This window comes from Solanum pennellii, chromosome 7 (assembly GCF_001406875.1).
Source record: "Solanum pennellii chromosome 7, SPENNV200".
Lineage (NCBI taxonomy): Eukaryota > Viridiplantae > Streptophyta > Magnoliopsida > Solanales > Solanaceae > Solanum > Solanum pennellii.
In genome coordinates, this window is record NC_028643.1 from 36938811 (window position 1) to 36958189 (window position 19379).

Sequence of the window (19379 nt, forward strand, 5' to 3'; positions counted from 1 at the left end):
TATGAGATAAGTTATATATATATATATATATATATAGAGAGAGAGAGAGAGAGAGAGAGAGAAACTATGTATGTATATAATTAGAGCTAAGCATTATATTATGAACAATTAGTGTAATAAAGTTGAATTTGGAGGGATGTTTAGGAAATTATTTCTTAATTAATTTATATATTTACTCTATTAAATAAATTTAAGTTGATTTGATTTAATGTGACATTAAATTAATATGAAATTTAATTTACAATGAAATCACGTAATCATAATAAATTGAGCTAAATTGACATAAATTGATGGAGAACTAACATTAAATTTGTACTGCAATATTAAATACAACTCAAAATTACATACTAACATTATAAGTGAAGTTTCCTAGACAAAAGCATTTTCGTTTTCCGTCGCCCCTGAGAATTCTTGATTTACCAAGAGAGCAGAAAAGGGGCAAATCGCAAACATGGCTGGCGGAATCGCACATCTTCGTCTTTCGGAGGAGCGTAGATTATGGAGGATGGATCAGCCACATGTATTTTATATCCTTTTAATATTTTTTTTCTTGTCAGTACTTTTTGTGTAATTTTTTTTACTCTATGGATGCACAATAATAGGTTATTAGGATATGTAGATTTGATAGTTAGGTTAACTTAAGGGTGTCTTCTGTTTTTCCCTTAGGGATTTGTGGCTATGCCAGAAACTGCTCCACATGGGTTTGTCAATTTGATGGTGTGGCATTGTTATATCCCAGGAAAACCTATGGTGAGTAAATTTTCTTGCTTTCTTCACTACCCATTTCAAGATTTCTTTTATTGTAGTTTATGTATTGATTGTTTATCACAAGTGAAAATGAGAAAGTTAGATATTTCTGATACTCTTCCTAAAAATTTATTTGGATAGATACAAATTTGTCATGACAAATAATAAAAAAGTGTCCACATGAGTGAGTGAGCTCCCATTTCCTATTTCAATTTCAAATAAAGGATGAGGGTTGAATTGAGCTTGTAGACATTGTGAAATGTGTCTATTTTTTATGGATTCTCATGATTATTAAAGAATATAAACATGTATATATTGAGTGGGTTGGTTTGTATTCCTCGTTTGTGATTGAAATTTCGGGCTAGAATTTGTATACTTCTATTATCAACATGTTGTTTATCATTTTTCCCTTATTTATTGTGGAAAACCAGTAATTTTGTGCTATAATTACCCAACTTAATAGTTTTATGAGGAAGTTTATCGATTCTATGTTATGGGAACTATGAAGAAAAGATAGTACAATCTAATTACTAGTTAGACAAATCAATTTTGATATTCTCGCAACAGTAATAGAAAGTATTCTACTATATTGGTTTTGACTTGCATAGTTTTCTTATTATTTCTATGATTTTTATGCTCCTTTAGTTTTATCTTTTGATTTGGTTTACCGGATAATTCATTGTAGTATAGAATTAATTAAAAGTTAATAGAATTAGGTTATTGGAGTAGGAAGTAAATTTAACGAGATCTAAGTTATGTCTCATTGGATGATGATAGTTGTAGAATACATGTTTCCTTTTATCAAACTCGGGAAAGGAAACATATATGCTACAACTATTATCATCCAATTAGACATAACTTAGATCTCGTTAAATATACTTCTTACTCCAATAGCTTAATTCTATTATCTTTTAACTAATTCTCTACTACAATGAATTATCCGGTAAACCAAATCAAAAGATAAAACTAAAGGAGTATAAAAACCCTAGAAATAATAATTAAAATATGCAAGTCCCAGCCAATATAGTAGAATACTTTCTATGTTGCGAGAATATCAAAATTGATTTGTCTAACTAATAATTAGATTGTACTATCTTTTATTCATAGTTCTCATAACATAGAATCGATAAAATTCCTCATAAACTATGAAGTATGGGTAATTATAGCACAAAATTACTGGGTTTCCACAATAAATAAGGGAAAAATGATAAACAATATGTTGATAAAAAAAAAGTAGATAAATGCTAGCCAATACACCAAACCACTGAATATATACATGTTTATACTCTTTTACAATTATGAGAATCCATCAAGAATTGACACATTTCACAATGTCTACAAGCTTAATTCAACCCTCATCCTTTATTTGGACTTTAAATAGGAAATGTGAGCGAGCTCACACATGTGGACTCTTTTTTAATTTTTTCCTGAATAATTTGTATCTATCTAAATCATTTTTCAGAAAGAGTATAAAAAACATCTAACTTTCTCATTTTCACTTGTAATAACCAATCCATACAAAAACCACAAAAGGATAAAAGTTAAATGGGCAGTTAAGAAAACAAGAAAGTTTAGGTTTTCCAGGGATACAACAATGTCACACCATCAAAATGACATACACATCTGGACCAGTTTCTGGCATAGCCACAAATCCCTAAGGGAAAAAAAGAAGACACCCATAAGTTAACATAGCCATCAAATCCATAGATCCAAAAAACCCATTATTGTGCATCAATAGAACAAAAAATACACAAAAAGTTCCTGTGTAGAAAAAAAGATCAAAAGGGTATAGAATACATGTGGATGATTCATTCACCATAATCTACGCTCTTGAGAAAGAGGAAGACGTGTGATTCCTCCACAACATTACACTTGAAGCCATATATCCTTTTCTCTCCGATAATTATTTCTCTGAATTATTTATAGATATAGAAAACCCTGAATAAAATAATTGAATACAAACAAAATTAGGAACCTAAAACCAAACAGAGTTGAATTCCTTTTTATTTTCTCCGTGAAGCTGTGTTTCAAATTTGGTTCCGATCTTCAAATTCGAACACATTACTGTAGAATTGCAATTGTAATTGTTATTTAACTTATGTATTATTTATAACTTTTAAATTTTTTCTAGATTTTCTTTTGCAACCTTCTATCTTTAATTCGGTTTCGCTTCAAGAATCTTCAACTCTACACTAATTTAGTTCTACGAATAAAATACATTGTGTAGGATAAATATAAATAATAACAGTAAGAAAAATAATGATTAAAAAATATATTTGGTCTCCAATCAAGACCCTACATTTATACTTTTACTCGTCCTCGAGCAAACATTAAAGTCCATCTCTGAAAATCATACTAGGAATGTCATCATTTAAGTAGATGCAAACAATTTAACCATATATTAATTTCAAAAATCAAGTACAATTCCCGTTTATTTATGCAATACATTCAAATAAGCAACAAACCTCTAACCTCCTAACCTCAAGCAAGGACTTTTAACTCATAAAATTTAAGTTTGGTCATCTACTCTCATCAAAGAATGTTAATAGAAACACTTATCCATTATGAAACAAGTGCTCTCATAAGAGAAACAGTCCACACACTCAATTAAAAATATTGAATATACATTTATGATTTAGCATCAAAGAACAACTCACACTCAAAAATAAAATATACATGTATTCACAAAGATTCATATGCTTGCGCATTATGTACATCTCAACTAATTTAGCATGCTTGAATAGAATCAAATAGACTCTAACCGGTTGTAATGTAAGCTAGGGGATAGTATGAAAACAATATAATAGTGACCTACACAGTACAATCAATATTCAGTCTCAGCATATTATAAATTTTGTTCTTGCATTTACCTAGATCAGTGTTAATTATCTATATCATTTTTACATTATAAACATAATTTATTGCTTATTTAGTTATATGTTATTTCATATTTACTCTATCTTGCATTATCTGTACCTTTCAAGTACCAACATATACTCTACACTTCATCTTCACGTGATGTAGGTCTAGGTTCTCAGTGTTTAAATAACGCATAGATTGGTTCACTTATAAATCATTAAAACTACTCATGTGTTCTCCTATTTACCTACAATTCTCCAGTTTTTGTTATGATATATAAAACATCATAGTTTACTTTGTCCATAATCAAAACGACAAATATAATGTTCTCTTATTTTCCAACATACACTTAATTGTTTGATTTTGAAAAATAGTGATGCTACGATGACATTTATGTAGATATATACCATTTAAATTACCTTAGGTAGGAAAAGCTTCACACAAAGTGGCACTTCCATAGGAATCTTGGTTAATTACCCCAAACATTTTTCTCAAGTTAAACTTCAGATTTTTTTAAACAGGATATGATTTTAAAGTATTAAAATTGGAAAACTTTTGTATAGCCCAAAACATTAATCATGTTTAACTATAGATACTTGAGTATTAGCATGCATTATCATCATTTCATGTTTGAGTTTACTCTTTCTTTTTCCTAAGACAAGTAGCCGTCCAAGTGTTGATCCAATTCTTTGAAAGCTACCTTCTTTTGTAATTTAATATCCCTGTAGACTATTCTATCGTTTATTTGATTAGAGACTTTTTCTATCTCATGTTGCTTAATCCCATGGTCAGCTCTATGTTTTACTCATCATCTACCATTCAGATCTCAACTTGTTTAGTATCAGCAATTTCTTCATTCCAATTTGAGAATAATTTTTCTTGAATACTACATTTGAATCTTTAAATGATGCTTTTAAACCTTGTCCTTTTATTGATCTTCTTCAAAATATTCAATTTCATTTCAAATATTATTTGCACGGAGAATAATGTCTAAACTTTTTTTCTCCTATTCTGAAATATAACACATTTCTTCGTATCATGTTGTAGTGAGTAAATATATGTATAGGGAATCAAGTTCATTGCATGTTTAAATAATAAATCATAGACAACTGATCCGATTCAATTTTGAGAAAGAAGAATTGGAAAAATAAAATGTTTCATCCAATCTAGCAGCCATCCGAGAAATGAGATGAGACACAAATATAGAATGTCCTTCATCAGTGAACGATTTTTAGATTTTCATGCATTTATCATTGGGAGAATGTGATATTTTTGGTGTCTCCCGTCTCAATGAAAGGTTCAACTTCCCCTTTATCTCTAGTCTCTCTTTTCATCAGAAGGAATTAACAAAAGGATCGTGAGAAGTTTATTCAATACTTTTTTCTGATTTCTTATGACGAAGAAGGAAAACTGAGAAAGAATGCATTAAAAGTCATTAAAATGTTATGACTAATGAAGTCGGGTCTATGTTGGTGTCTTGTCTTACTTTTGAGATAACCACTAGTGTTGATAACATGGTTAACTTTGCCAATTCTAATTTCAAACATTGAATTGGATCGGTGTTGATTATGGGTGATTCTACAAAGATGGCAAGAACATTATTTCTTATAAATATAATATACTCATTGCAAATAGAGATGAAGATATGTGTTATGTTCTGAATCGCGATTAAAAGGGTTTAGACTACAATGCTCTTCATGAAATGCATATTGGAAATAGAGTTCAACATCCTGAAGAAAACAGGAAACTGATAAGGATAAACATGAAAATTTGAAGATACTAAAAGAAGGTGTAGGAAATTTGAATTGTACAATCATATATAGTTTAGTTAATTAAGAACCCATTTTTTATAAGTAAATTATTGTATTGCTAAAATAATACTAGTTTTACACTAAATAATATATTTCAAACCGAATAATAATGTACATGCAAAATATGTTATGTTTCTTAAAATACCTCCCTCTGTAGAAGCATAAATCTATTTGTTGTTGATCATAACCCTCTTCCGCCTGAAACAAATTGAATACAAACATTGAAAGAGTCATTTTGATAACTTGACAATAAATTCATGTCCATGAGTAAAAACAAGATATACACTATATTCTACAATCTTGTCAACGCCTCATAAAAACATTACAAGTCATGCAAAACACTAGTCATCATGTCGCACCACCCATTCCAATTTTCTCTTGACTAAACTATAGTGTATATATATATATATATATATATATATATATATATTTAAACTTAAGCCTAGAAAAGCATTAGAGAAAACATTTTTTAGGTAGCATACCAATGGTTACAATCATAGAATTTTATAAGGGCATAATATAATGATCATCACCACTTAACAAGCCAGATCTATGAATTTACTAACCATACAATAATTAATAATTCTGAAGTTTCTTTTATAAAATTTTGGAATAAAAAGAAATTCTGTTTAATTTATCATTGAATGACTAATATCAAAAACTTTACAAACAAATATATATTGATAGCACATATGTAAAATTATTCACTTATATTGAAAATTAAACAAAGAATTGTCTAGAATTTATTTAAGTTTTGTGTGTAAAACCTAATTCAAGTAAATTTATGATATTATGGAATTAACATGTATGATTTTACCTGAAGTATATATTCTCGAACAAATGAAATTTTCTAATTCTACTAGGATGTAAGTTTGAACCTATCGTCATTTGCATCCTTAACAAACATTAATCAATTCAAGAATGTCATTCGAGTGACAACATCAAGCTCATGAAAGTCATCAACATACCAAAGGATTGTTGCGTCTACAAAAAATTAGGGTTTGATGTCTAATTGGAGAGGAGGGAAACATTTATAGAGCAAAATAGGTCTTGCACTTCTTAAAACTTTTCAAATTTACCTCCGAGATTTGTATTATTTGTCAATTAGTCCTTTTAAACTTTTTAATAAATGCATATTAGAACTTTTAATTTAGAATTAAATATAATCTTTATATTTGAATCTTTGTTAATAACTATTCAAATATCTTTGGTGACATCCAATTTTGAGTCTCCCCGATATAATTAATTATCGAGCATTTTAAGTTTGCAACAATTTGAAATAATTGGTTTTATTAAATTCGAGATATTTTCCAAGTCATTTTAAGAAATTTTGTTATTTTTTCAAAGCCTTTAAAATTTCATGTATATTTAGTATATTTTATGGACATTTGAAAATCGTCTCGAAAAGGTTTAGTCTCACTTTAATATACAGATTTAGTTATTTAATTAATATTTTTATTCTAAACTAGTTAGGTTATAATTAAGTTTATTGATTAACTTTGTTAATATTAATAAGCTTGTTAACTAATTATAATAATTCATCTTATTTTGATTTTTGCCGAGTTCAACCAATTGCCTCAATTTGATAGAAATTAAAATTCGTTTGATCATTTTTTCTCAAGTCAATTTACCACATACTTGGCTTCCCTTTATAGACCCCTTTTAATACAACTCCCCAAACTACAATTCTTCAAGAGACCCAACAGCAAAACCGATCAATTTCCAAATTGGCAGGGCTAATTACCACAACCTTGTAGGAAATATGAAAGGAAAAATAATATCTTTAAAGAAAATGCTCAAGTTTATTATAGGCTATTTAAGGCCACTTGAGATGATTACAATCATCAACTACATCACTATTTATACTACTCAAAATAGAAAATAAAAAGTCTTGCACAAATAACTAAATACATGTATCACAATATACTAGATATATGTACTACGAAATTCTGAAAAGACTTCTTGAAAAACTAAGAGACAATTTTGGACTACTAAACATTGATACATTAATTCCAACACTCCCCCTTAATGCATTTTCTTGATAACTCCAATGCATTCTCGAAGATAGCAAAATTTTTCTCTAGGAAATGCTTTGGTGAAGATGTAAGCATGTTGTTCTCCTTTCTGAAAATAATGCAACTGAATTTCTCCTTTCTCTTGTGCTTCTCGGATAAAATGATACTTGATGGAAATATGTTTTGATCTTTCATGGCTGACTGGATTCTTGGCAATTGCAATTGCTGATTTGTTTTCACAATACAGAACAATCCTTTTTTTTTGTTTTTCACCAATGTCTTCAAATATTCTCCTAAGCCAAATAGCTTGAGAAGTAGCCTTGGATGCTGAAACATATTCTGCTTCGGCAGTGGATTGAGAAACAACACTTTGCTTTTTTGATAACCAAGAACAAATGCTTGATCCAAATAAAAAAGCGTAACCAGAAGTACTCTTCATGTCATCTATACTTCCAGCCCAATCACTATCAGAATAACCAATTAAGTTCAAATTTCCACAAAAAATTGTACATTATCCCATAATCCACTGTTCCTTACAAGTAGCGTAGAACACACTTTGCAGCTCCAAAATGCACTTGGCTTGGTTCTTTCAGGAATCTGGATAATAAACTAGCAGCAAACATAATATCTCGCCTTTTTGAAGTAAGATATACAAAACTTCCAATCAAACTCCTAAAAAGTGAACTATTAACTTTCTTTTCTCCATCATCTTTTCTAAAGTTCTCATTTGCTGCTAATGGTATGGCCACAGACCTGCAATCCATCATTTTGAATTTTGATGCCCACAGAAATGAAAATTCCTTCTTTCACTTTAGAAACTTCGATGCCCAGGAAATAATTTAGCAATCCAAGATCACTCATTTCATAAGCTTGCATCATATCTTGTTTGAAATTTTGCATCATCTTTACATCATTTCCTGTAAAGAGCAAATCATCCACATAGAGACAAACAATGATAATGCTGCCATGTTCTTTCTTCACATACAAAGTGGCTTCACTTTTACTTCTCTGAAAATTATTTTTCAGAAAGTATGTATCAATTTCATTGTACCAGGCTCTTGGAGCTTTCTTCATCCCGTAAAGAGCTTTTTTAGTCTATACACCTTTTCTTCTCCCCCTTGAACAAAAAAATCCTTGAGGTTGCTCAACATAAATCTCTTCATCAAGTTTTCCATTCAGAAATGTTGATTTAACATCAAGTTGAAATATCTTCCATTTCTTTTGTGTAGCAACAACAATTACAGTTCTAATGTCTCACGACGAGCAACTGGAGAGAAACTTTCATAAAAATCTATACCTGGTTTATTGCGTGAAGCCTCTAGCAACCAACCTTGCTTTGTGCTTTTGAATAGTTCCTTCTTGAGATTTTGTAAATCCATTTTAGACTTACAAGTTTTCTTTCTCTAGGAATAGCCACAAGCTCCCAAGTATTATTTTTTTCATTCGTTCGAATTTCTTCTTGCATGGCTTTCTTCCAAACATCATGCTTTATTTCTTCTTCATACTTTTCTGGCTCAACACCGGCAAAATTACATCTTTGATAAACGTCACTCAACATTTTTGTTCCTCTTGGAGGCGGTTCTTCATTATCTGAATCTGGGATTTCTCCCCCTTGAGAGACATCTTAATCTTTCTCATCCTCTTCTTGATTTGAAGATATGATAGTTGTATTCTCTATCTTTTTATCTTCCCAATTCCATGTTGTTTTTTCCTCAAAAATGACATCTCTACTAACAACAAGTTTGTTAGTTTTGACATCGAGAAGCCTATATCCTTTTGTCACATCACTATAACCAAGAAAGACACATTTAGACTTTTTTCATCCAATTTTGTTCTTTTCTCAGCAGGTACATGAGCATAACAAATGCACCCAAAAATTTTAAAATGACTTACAGAAGGTTTAATTTCACTCCAAGATTCAACTGGTGTATGGTGCTTTAGTGCCTTTGTTGGACACCTGTTAAGGATGTGAACTTCTCTATGCACTACTTCTGCCCAAAAAAATTTTGGTAGCCCTTTCTCATTCATCATAGTTCTGGCCATTTAAACAATTGTTCTATTTCTTCTTTCAGATACACCATTTTGTTGAGGAGTATACCCTGCTGTAAGTTGCTTCTGAATGCCTTAATTTTTTCAATATTCTTCAAATTCTCGACTTGTGTACTCACCTCCTCGATCACTGCAAATGGTTTTGATGCTGCAACCTTTTTGCTTCTCAACAAGGGCTTTAAATTTCTTGAATGTAGCAAATGCTTCTGACTTTTATTTCAAGAAATAAACCCAAGTCATTCTTGAGAAATCATCAATAAAGATTAGAAAATACCTTTGACTTTCAAGAGATGGAGTCTTCATTGGTCCACAAATATCGGTATGGATTAGTTCCAAAAATACACTTGCTCTCCAAGACACCCCTTTTGGAAAAGACTTCCTGTGTTGCTTTCCCATTACACAACTTTCACATGTATCCACCTCAGTATGTATCTCAAGAAGGCCTTGCACCATGTACTTTTGCTTGAGAAGCTTTAAACAATGAAAATTCAAGTGACAAAATCTTTTGTGCCAAAGCCATGAATCATCTACAATTTCATTTTTTAATGCATTGTAATGAAATTGCAAAGGGAAGTTTCTTTTTATCATCTTTACTTCAACAATGACTTGATTTGGCTCAATTTTATCATAAATCTTGCAATAATTATCTCTAAACACAAGAGAATAACCATTTTCCATGAGTTGACCAACACTAAGCAAATTTTCTTCCAAGTCAGGAACATAAAGAACATCATGAATTTGCTTACCGCATCCTTTCATGTTGATCGAAATAGTACCTTTACCTTTCGCATCAACTAAGGCTCCATTCCCCATCTTCACTTTAGTAGTGATGCTATTATTAATTGAGAGGAAAGCCTTTTCATCTCCATTCATGTGATTACTAGAACCACTATCAACATAACATTCATTGCTTTTTGTTGAAGCATCAGATTTAGAAGCAAAGAAAATATTTCTTCCCTTTCTTCCTCATTTTTTTCACAAAAAATTGCTGGCTCCCGTTTCTTGTGCCAACAATCCTTTTCAACGTGACCAAACTCTTTACAAAAGTTACATTGGGGCTTGCCTTTGTGCCAACATTTTTCTGTATTGTGATTAGTCTTTTTGCAAACTTTACAAAAAAGACTAGAGTTTTTCTCACCTTTTTCTTCAACCTTCTTGGAAGAACCATCATGATCCTGCTTCTTTTTTTTCTTTTGATTTTTCTTCTGATGATTTTTTGAGAAATTTTGAGAATTCTCATTTATTTTAGACTGGAAAGTCGTCTCTTTGGGTTGATTTTCACGAAAAAATCTTCTCTTCTCGTGTGCACGAAATGATCCAACTAGATCTTTGATGGAAAGCTTAGAGAGATCTTTAGTCTCCTCAGTGATAGCAACGATGTACTTATAATTTTCTATGACACTAATTAGAATCTTTTCCACAACTCTTTGGTCAGAAATTGTATCACTATGATTTCTCATTTCATTAACAATATTCATGACTCTTGTGCAATATTCATCAATTTTTTCAGATCCTATCATCTTTAAGTTTTGAAACTCTCTTCTAAGACTTTGAAGATTTATAGTGCGTACCTTTTCGTCACCATACACCTCAGTTTCTAGAAAATCCCAAGCTTCCTTTGTAGTCTCACAAGTAGCAATTTTTGCAAAATATGCTCTTGAGACTCCCATTTGGATTTTGCTCATGGCTTTTGCATCTTGACGATACTTAGCCTCAAGATTTTTTATCTCTGCTGCTGTAAGATCACCATCGTTTTCTGGCTCTTCAAAGCCATTTGCAACAATAGTCCACAAACCTTCAGCTTTCAAATGTGTTCTCATTCTTATCTTCAAGTATTCAAAATCAATTCCATCAAAAAATGGAGTAAGAACAATTGAAAAATCAGCACCTTCATTTGTTTTGGATGCCATATATTTTTCTTCACCTAACCCCAGATTAAGAACGAAAACCTGCTCTGATACCAATTTATAGGAAATATGAAAGGAAAAATACTATCTTTAAAAAAATGCTCAAGTTTATTATAGGCTACTTAAGGCCACTTGAGACGATTACAATCATCAACTACATCACTATTTATACTACTCAAAATAGAAAATAAAAAGTCTTGCACAAATAACTAAATACATGTATCACAATTTACTAGATTAAAGTACTACGAAATTCTGAAAAGACTTCTTGAAAAACTAAGAGACAATTTTGAAATACTAAACATTGTTACCTATTAGACCTTGTTTTTTTATCTCGAGTTTACTGAATATGTGATTAAGTCTCTTTCACTATTAACAAGGTCAATTTTCTATGTAGTTGTTATTGTCCAAATTTCTACCGCTATTGATTTATATTTATGTCTGATGCTTAATGAATTTAGTAATTAAATTTCTCTGTCTTTCTTGAATTGTATTGCGGTCACATCTGATGATTTCTTTTTCATATTTTTGTCTCCATTAAAGATTTTCTAGTAAAAAATAATTATAATAATTGAAGTTTCCTGGTTTATAATTGTTGCTTCCAATTAGTTATTAATTCCATCTCTTTTCTTTTGATACATGTGATGTCAATTCCAGTCCACTTTGGACTAATCCCTTGCATTTTGTTCAGTTGTTTGAATCGGTCGGCAAATGGAGGCCATGCACAAAGGTCGAAAGTTATGTACTTCTTTAGTTCTTTAATACAAATGCTAGGTCAGATATATCAATCTTTCACATGTACATGCCTCGATTTTGAATGTGTCGAAATCTTTTTAATGATGTTGCATTCTCAGTGGACATGTTCGTTTAGAGCTATCAAATAAATTATAGTAATTCAGCCATACTGTGTTAGTCACTTAATCAAATGGGAGTAGCATAATACCAAGTTGGACTAGGGTTAATCACCCAGATAGTGTGAAAACGACGAGCCAGGTAGCGTGTAAGTTCCCTCGATGGGAATCATTTAGTGATCATGCGAGTCATGCATCTATACCTATGGAAAGATACATTGAGACCTCTCGATGGGGAGTATACATCGGACTCCACATTTAGCTCATATGGTTTTATTATAGGTTATTGGTAGCTCTCGCACATCACTTAGATATTATTGCACTGATCGTATTTGCAATACTATTACACTTCCTTAAGGACTTGACAATTTTAGACTACATCACTCATTATTTTCTTCTCAAGAATGCTTCAGTCATTTTTTATCATTTTTTTCAAAGGTTTTTGTTTAGTCATATTCTTTTGTTCTTCTCTTCTTTTATATAAGTCACATTCTTTCAAAGAGGGCTTTTTAAGAACTTTATCGCTATCTTTGATTACCTTTTCACTCAACCATCTTTTTTCTTTTCCAGATAAACAATTAGAATAAACCTATGCTACAATGCTCATGAGAGCAAAGTGCAAAAATAAAGTATTCAAAAATAGTTACGGGCAAAATATGACTACCAACAAAAGGTTGCAGACTCAAAAGGCCTAACTACTACTATAATATCTGAAAAAGCTAAAATTTACAAGAACATCAAAGAAATCTTATCATTATCTCGTAAACAAAATAACACTTTTTATTTCGCTTTTATAACAGGCAGAAAAAGTTTTCAGACTAAGATGCAAAACATGAAATAAAAAATTTTCACCACACATGAAACAAGTATAAATTAAGATGGGTCAATTTCACTGATCATAACAAAATACAAAATTAAATTATTATATACAATGTCATATTTGTGAGCCTCGGTGTCACCGAGTTTGCAATTTCCTTATTAATCAAGCATTCACAAGAAATGACTACTCAAAAATTAGGCCTAAATAGCAAGTATCACATCACTCAAAAAGGTCTTCTCTTTTTTAAAAAAAAAATTATTCCTAATTAATAAAAGACACTCGGTTCAAAGGGACTATCCTCAGGAAAAAAACCGAAAATAAAAGCCAAGGAACTCATCCTAAAATAAGAAAAGACACAATAAAACAGTAAAAACTAGGAATTCATTCCTCCATCCCACACTTAAAAAGATGTTATACCCCCCAAAACATCAAATAAAATTTATAAAAGGGTTAGAAAAACTTCCTCAGGCCTTTAAGGCCTAGCTAGTAGCATGTTCTCTTAATTTTCATGAATGTTTGTATGCACCCCACACTTAACCTCAAACGTTTTCCTTTGCTTCAAACTTTTGTGCACACAGCCCTCCCCTAATTTGAAAAAACAAGACAAAAAAAAAGCAAATAAATGAGACTAAAAAAATAAAATAAAATAAAATAAAATAAGAAGTTACACTAATAATTGGGTTGCCTCCCAAAAAGCGCCCAATTATCATCACGGCACGCCACAAATAAATACGCCACTTATATTTCTAATTTGAAATTATGAATTTTACCCCAATCTTTGCATCAATTTTTTCGCTCCTCTCTATGGGTGGTGGTATAAAGATAAAGGAACCAAGTAATATATGTTCCATCTTGCATTTCTAGTTCCTTAGGTGAGGAATGCCGTTTTGTCTAAGTGGACTTAAAAACTTTAAGATGTAGGGGCCTCGTTCCTCATCTATACACTCATGCATTAGTTTAGATTACTCAAATTTCATGTCTCCATCTAAGCATAATATAGAAAAGTGTGATGAATGAGATTTAAGATGCTTCGACTCCAAAGCAACATTATTTAGAACATTCTCACTTTTGTACTATTTCTCAAACGTTGCATCTTCAAGAAAAGTCTGATTGCATTGTATATCCTCCCATTTTAGAACCTCTATTTTACTTGTGAGTGCCTTTTGAGTATCACAAAACTCATAATTGGATTTTATAGCGTCAAAAACGATAACATTTGCATTCAATTATTGTTTAGGTTCTGATTATGCAAGAAAAAAACCAACATCTTCAAAAGTTCTTCATTTTTCTATCTATAAGCACTGCAACAAAAGAGAATTTTAGTGGCATAAACATAAGCCACAAATACCAGAAAAATACGATAGGTCAGTACAACAAGCCAAATAGACCAAAACACTAAGTTTATCATTCTTCATCCTCTTCATCATCACCATCACTACCAGCAGCCTTCTTGGCAGCAGACTTTTGGTTCTTTCGCTTCACTCTTCCAGGACACCCACCGCAAAACAGACTAGTGAGAGAGAAGTCAATGTGCTTTAGGGAGTCTATTCGCACCCTAAAAGAAGCAACATTCACCACCTGCCTCCCGACTCTGATATGCCTTTGCTTGATGAGCATTCTGGCATGATGAATTGACTTAGCCATGCAAGTCTTGAACATAAGTGTTTGGAGACGACGCTCAAGAAAGTTCTCCACAGTGAGTGCCAAGACAAAATCGAGCTTTTTTTGGCTCTCATACAACAATTTATACCTCTTAATCCTCCTCAAGAGATCTTCACCTTCAAAAATACGACGTAGATCCTTCTCATCCAATGTCAGAAGCATTCCAGCAGCATTCCTAATACGGTTCAAACTACTGAACTCTCCAAAGCTCCCTCTTACACCTTTGTCCATACTCTTCTACAAGCTTCAATTCTGCATACAACCGCTTTTTCTTGTAAGGCTTTCGTGGATTCTTCAAGGTCTTTCCGTGTTGCAATAAAAAGAACAATCAAACTTAATACAACCTATATCTTCCAGGTACACTACATTGCACTTGTATCATTTAATTATCAAATTCTTTCAAAAAGATATGTTTTTGTAAGATTGACAAGTTAAGCACACTAGAGAAAAATTTCAAAATAAAATCTTTGTTACCATAGGCTGGATGCAGAAGTCATGACTGATGTTACTCAATTTAGTACAGTCAAGCTACTACCTAGGAATATATACCCTTTCATGACGTCTGAGCTTTGTATGTGTTCAACATACCTCACGTCTGTCATTGAACTAAACTTGAGGAAAGCAAACACTTGTGATTCAAGAGAAATTGAGAAAAGGTAAAAAAAAAAGTGGAATGTGTTGAAGGGTCGTGTTAAATGTGTTCATTACCTGCATAACTAGAAGCCCATCTTCTGCCAATGCAGACTCGCAACAACTAAAGAATTCCCCTATAAAATCATCACCAATATGTTCAAACACCTCGGTGAAATGATAATTAATACAATTGTAATATTGGCTTGACATATTTTAAGCACTACAACCAATATGTTAATCCATAGACGGATAAAAGCATAAACTGATATAACCCTGTCATATTTATCCTATAACATTGACTTAACATCGATTGAATATTACAGACAACTCGGCTTTGGCTTGCAAATAAAAAACAGATCATGTTTCTATGTCAATAGGAAGTACAAAGAAGTAAAAAGTTGTGCCTAAGTTGGCCCAGACACCACGATTAATAAATGAATCATTTTAGTTATAGAAGGTTTAAGTTCATGAAATGGAATTTCCTAATTGCTTTTATCATTTGCCTCAAAATATAGAAATTATATATTTTAGTCACATAGAAACTTTGAAGTTCAATAGACAATGCAAGTGGTATACCTGAAGGCCTGCTCGCTCAACTCTTAATTTTGCATACTCCAGCTGCCACTCGGAAAGAGTTATGCCACTATATTGACATCCTGTTTGCTTGAGAACTTCCTACGCGAATCCTCCTCAACCATATCTAAACTCCAAAGTGTGATGTCCCTTGCTAATTTTTGCTTATATAGAATCAAATTATTGCCGGAATTTATCTAGAAACAAGAGAGATTCTTAAGAATTAGTTAATGACTTACCTTTCTAATGAGAAGATAAATCTTTCTCGTCCGCTTTTTGGAGCTATGCTTTCGCCAAAGCTATAGTACTACTAAAATCAAGTCAAGTTTTTGAAAAGTGAAATCCTCAAAAGTTGTCTAAGTAAAATTGATAGAAAATGCCAACATCGCAACAAAAAAACTAAAAACTGATAGAGCAGATGATCAAGTTTTCTCTAGATATTTTGTCGAACACTTTGTGAATCTAGTAACATTCCTAATCTTATCAACGTCTTTAAACAAAATTATAAGAAACTTAAAGTTGAAAGGCATATTTATTAGCTTATAGGCTGATAGCACATGCATGTATACATTACCAGCGAGAAAGAGAGATCGAGATTCCTTAGTAGGTTGCTGAAATTCAGAAGAAAATTAAAGAGAGATTCTACCGGTTGGAAGTGTAAGAGCGAGTATACTGAAAGAATGAAAATTGTCGGTGCTTCAGTCTGAACATGTCGTCCATAGCAATGGAAGGAGACTTGCTGTTGATTCAGAGAAATTGCTTGAGCTCCGATCAATCTGATGAATCTCAAGGCTACCGCTTCAGATGGAATGTAAAAGAGTGACGAGACTTAGAATTTGGGGAATGAATTGGGAATTGGGGTAGAGAATATTTGGGAATTTATTTAATTGAAAGGAATTTGGTTGTATGGATTAGACTTTTCATGTAATTTTCATTGAAGGTCAGATTAATTGTCGTTTAAAGGCTATAATATCATAGGTGAAAGGACAAATGCCATTAATAATTGACTTTAAAACATGATTTAGCAGCAATTATATTATTGCCATTAACAATTGCTGCTAAATCTCTAATTACTTGTAATGAAGCGTTACATCACATGTATGGTTATCTTATGAAGCTTTTCATATTGCTCTATTAATTTACTTAATGATTCCATACCATCAAAGGAACAAAGATTATTAGAATCATCATGATAGGGGTTTGGAGTAGGGTAGCAAAACACGGTACAACTGACCCACAAAATACTAAAAATTTTACTGGATTAAGATGGTGCACACAATCCCGTGAAAATATATTGACATTGTTGCCAAAAGTGGGCTCATTTGCAACAAGGACAAGGTCTTACCAGATAAGAATAATCATCATTCCCGTTCATCCACAAAGACTATTAATTAGTAGAAAACCAATGTATGAAAATATATAAACAAATAAATAAAAAGAAAAAGCATAACCTGAAAGGATAATTAATTTTAAGTCCCTGGCAACGTCTCCTAAAACTTGTTGCTCCCAATTTCACACGCATATGTACGTGGTCGCGCAAGTAATAGCGACTCTTAAAAGATTCAGAGTATCGAGCCCAATGAACTTGTCGATTAACTATTTTTACTAAATTATACTAGTCTAATTATTCATTTAAGAGTGCTAAAATAGTTTGATTTTATTTGTAAAGAAAAGAATGTAGGAGCTAAATAATAAAATTACTCACAGTGATTGGAGAATCCCAAGGTTGCAACATGTATCGTGTTTCATTTATCACACCTCAAAGATGAACTAATTACGATTATAAAAATTATTGATTTACAGGGTTGACTTTATGATCATGGTCTCCCTACCTATAATCGCCTACTCAAATTAGTTGTCTAACTGCATCGTTGAGATAGGTAGGCACTCCTAATTGACAAATATTCATATTTCATCATGTTTTGTGTCACATCCGAGTTTACCCCCTAGATTTAACCAGTGGCTTCGCCCTCTTTGAGGACTAGGACTAGCCTCTTAGTTTACATCATCACATTCATAAGTCGAATTTAGCGGAAAATTTAAAACATTTATTACTTCTATTTGGAGGTTTACATAGACCTCTACTTACACATAATATACATATCGAGTATACATAGACCCTTCATATAGGAACGTTACATAGCCTTCTACTTTTGTTGCACATAAATATATACATAAGACATAAGATAGTTCTCATCTCATACCATCTAAAGATCATATCTATATGAGCATGCCCCTACATCAATGTAAAGAAGCCACGTATAGGCTTATACAAATCGTACTGAAATGAAAGTTGAATGAACATAAAAGTCTTATAAAAACAAAGCAACTTCATAAGCAACATATTGGCATGGCCCTCGGAAAGTGAGGACCTACCAATTTGGATGATAGAGAATATCCAAGCCTTCCAAGTCGTTTCGAATGATTCTTCAACGACCGTAACCTAAAATATTTGGGAAAGAGGAAGAAAATGGGGTTAGTACACCAGTTTTACAAAGTATGAGACCATATGCACATATAATAGCAAAACATTCTAAAAAGGACATTTAGTTTAAACCATGCTCATTTACCCTTTTAAAAAGTCTTATGCACAATCAAGCAAGTCATACCAAACAACAACACATGCTTACTAACTCAACCTAGAATTATGAATATCGACATACTTGGCCCATAATCTAATACAACTCTATCATCAAGGAATTAACATCACAAGCATGAGTAAGAGTTAATTATATCATAATAATCAAGACAACTACTAATGGATCATCATCGAGTCAACAAGTGCAATGACCAAGCAAAGTCCCATAACTTTACTCAACCAAGTAGCCTCAACAAGAAACCATGACCAATGTTAAACTTCACCTAACATAACCTTTAAGTACACATAACATCATACTTTGATAGTACAACCCAATTACATGTTCAAGAGGATAATCATCATCATATAATATCATTAATATTGTAGCATCAATATGTTATCATCATATACATACATAATATCAACTTCCTAAAGCTTCCATCAAGGTCAACTAGTGCAAGACATAAGTAGAGTCCCATACCCCTACGTAGGCTAAGTTGAACCTCTGAAGTCACCTTCGTTAGTTTATACTTCATTACTTTATTTTAATTTAGGGAACACTTGCATTAACCGACATAGACCACAAGAGCTAAGTGTGGAATCCGGTGTTGTAAAACCTTACACCGATGCAAGGTGGTCTACCGGCCACAGTAAAACAAAACATAAACATAGCTTTCTAGGTGGATCCATTAGCTAGTCTTCCTATGGGGGCAACATAGTTCAAGAACTAAGAGATAGTATATTCCCTCTTCATACAACATGGAAGTTGGGGTCTTCTCTCATGGGAATCTATTGAATTAGTATTTCTCTTTGGGAAGTCAACATCTCATGTAGAACTACAGGGCGAATCTTCCTTTATGGGAAGTCTTCACCT

The 19379-nt window shown here is 32.1% G+C and overlaps 1 pseudogene; it reads right to left on the bottom strand.

Moving 5' to 3' along the window:
• Positions 1–14463: 14463 nt before the first annotated feature.
• LOC107024992 lies at positions 14464–18262 on the bottom strand (annotated as a pseudogene).
• Positions 18263–19379: the final 1117 nt, after the last annotated feature.